Genomic DNA, 2,095 nt, shown 5'->3' with positions numbered 1-2,095 from the left:
TTCAATCCCCAGTCAATCCACAGACTGTAAAATTTTAATTTCAGCAAAACGGATTCAATTTGGTCCTGTTGAGTTTCCACATCTGGAATTAATAGCATTGTTAAGCCTACACTAGCAGAAAGAACTTGTTGTACATCAGTGGTAGAAAAGTTTCTTCCACCTGGGGATGTATGTCAGTGGTAGAGCGCATGCTTTGCATGTTTGAGGTCCTGGATTCAATCCCCAGCATCTCCACAGACTGTAAAATTTAAATTTCAGCAAAGCAAAACTGTATCAATTTGGTCCTGTAGCGTTACCACATCTGGAATTAATAGCGTTTGTAAACCTTCAGTAGCAGAAAGAACTTGTTGTTCATCAGTGGTAGAAAAGATCTTTCCAACTGGGGATTTAGCTCAGTGGTAGAGCACATGCTTCGCATGCATGAGGTCCTGGGTTCAATCCCCAGCATCTCCATAGACTGTTTAAATTTAATCTCAGCAAAACTGTATCAATTTGCTCCTGTAGCATTACCACATCTGGAATTAATGGCATTTGGAAACCTACAGTAGGAGAAAAAAATTGTTGTACCTCAGTGTGAGAAAATGCACCTTTCGTCTGGGGATGTAGCTCAGTGGTAGAGGGCATGCTTTGCATGTATGAGGTCTTGGGTTCAATCCCCAGCATCTCCACAGACTGTAAAATTTTAATTTAAGGAAAACGGATTTAATTTGGTCTTGTAGCGTTACCACATCTGAAATTAATAGCATTGGTAAGCCTACAGTAGCAGAAAGAACTTGTTGTACGTCAGTGGTAGAAAACGTGCTTCTCGACCGGGGATGTAGCTCAGTGGTAGAGCGCAGGCTTTGCATGTAAGAAGTCCTGGGTTTAATCCCCAGCATATCCACAGAATGTAAAATTTTAATTTCAGCTAAACGGATTTAATTTGGTCTTGTAGCGTTACCACATCTGGAATTAATAGTGTTGGTAAACCTACAGTATCAGAAAAAACTTGTTGTACCTCAGTGGTAGAACATGCGCCTTTCAACTGGGGATGTAGCTCAGTGGTAGAGCGCATGCTTTGCATTTATGAGGTTCTGGGTTCAATCCCCAGCATCTCTACAGACTGTTTAAATTTAATTTAAGCAAAACTGTATCAATTTGGTCCTGTAGCGTTACCACATCTGGAATTAATGGCATTTGTAAACCTACAGTAGCAGAAAAAACTTGTTGTACCTCAGTGGTAGAAAATTTGCCTTTCAACAGGAGATGTAGCTCAGTGGTAGAGCGCTTGCTTTGCATATATGAGGTCTTGGGTTCAATCCAGAGTCTGTAAAATTTTTATTTCAGCAAAGCGGATTCAATTTGGTCCTGTTGAGTTTCCACGTCTGGAATTAATATCATTGGTACACCTACAGTGGTAGAAAAGGTCCTTCCATCTGTGGATGTAGCTCAGTGGTAGAGCGCATGCTTTGCATGTATGTGGTCCTGGTTTCAATCACCAGCATCTCCACAGGCTGTTCAAATTTAATTTCAGCAAAACAGTTTCAATTTGTTCCTGTAGCGTTACCACATCTGGATTTAATAGCATTTAAAAACCTACAGAAGCAGAAAGAACTTGTTGTACCCCAGTGGTGGAAAAGATCCTTCCAACTCGGGATGTAGCTCAGTGGTAGAGCGCATGGTTTGCATGTATGAGGTCCTGGGTTCAATCCCCAGCATCTCCACAGACTGTTAAAATTTAATTTCAGCAAAACGGTTTCAATTTGGTCCTGTAGCGTTACCACATCTGGAATTAATAGCGTTTGTAAACCTTCAGTAGTAGAAAAACTTGTTGTTCATCAGTGTTAGAAAAGGTTTTTCCATCTGGGGATGTAGCACAGTGGCAAAACGCATGCTTTGCATGTATGAGGTCTTGGGTTCAATCCACAGACTGTAAAATTTAAATTTCAGCAAAACGGATTCAATTTGGTCCTGTTGAGTTTCCACATCTGGAAATAATAGCATTGGTAAACCTACAGTTTAGAAAGAACTTGTCGGACAGTGGTTGAAAAGGTCCTTCCACCTGGGGATATAGCTCAGTGGTAGAGCGCATGCTTTGCATGTATGAGGTCCTGGG

General features: G+C 41.1%; 5 non-coding genes across 5 annotated transcripts; all 5 read left to right on the top strand.

The window, feature by feature from the left end:
* The first annotated feature begins 381 nt into the window (after positions 1–381).
* trnaa-cgc (transfer RNA alanine (anticodon CGC)) lies at positions 382–453 on the top strand. The gene has a single exon. It is a non-coding gene; the product is annotated as a tRNA-Ala (tRNA).
* Positions 454–596: 143 nt separating this feature from the next.
* On the top strand, positions 597–668 carry trnaa-ugc (transfer RNA alanine (anticodon UGC)). Its single transcript has one exon. It is a non-coding gene; the product is annotated as a tRNA-Ala (tRNA).
* Positions 669–1,026: 358 nt separating this feature from the next.
* trnaa-ugc (transfer RNA alanine (anticodon UGC)) lies at positions 1,027–1,098 on the top strand. The gene has a single exon. It is a non-coding gene; the product is annotated as a tRNA-Ala (tRNA).
* A 319-nt stretch (positions 1,099–1,417) lies between these two features.
* trnaa-ugc (transfer RNA alanine (anticodon UGC)) lies at positions 1,418–1,489 on the top strand. Its single transcript has one exon. It is a non-coding gene; the product is annotated as a tRNA-Ala (tRNA).
* Positions 1,490–1,631: 142 nt separating this feature from the next.
* trnaa-ugc (transfer RNA alanine (anticodon UGC)) lies at positions 1,632–1,703 on the top strand. Its single transcript has one exon. It is a non-coding gene; the product is annotated as a tRNA-Ala (tRNA).
* The last annotated feature ends 392 nt before the right edge of the window (positions 1,704–2,095 follow it).

Source organism: Sinocyclocheilus rhinocerous, unplaced genomic scaffold (assembly GCF_001515625.1).
Source record: "Sinocyclocheilus rhinocerous isolate Xijiao unplaced genomic scaffold, SAMN03320098_v1.1 scaffold18500, whole genome shotgun sequence".
In the NCBI taxonomy this organism is placed as follows: Eukaryota; Metazoa; Chordata; class Actinopteri; order Cypriniformes; family Cyprinidae; genus Sinocyclocheilus; species Sinocyclocheilus rhinocerous.
Note: the sequence above shows the minus strand (reverse complement) of the source record. Positions and strands in the feature narration are given on the sequence as shown.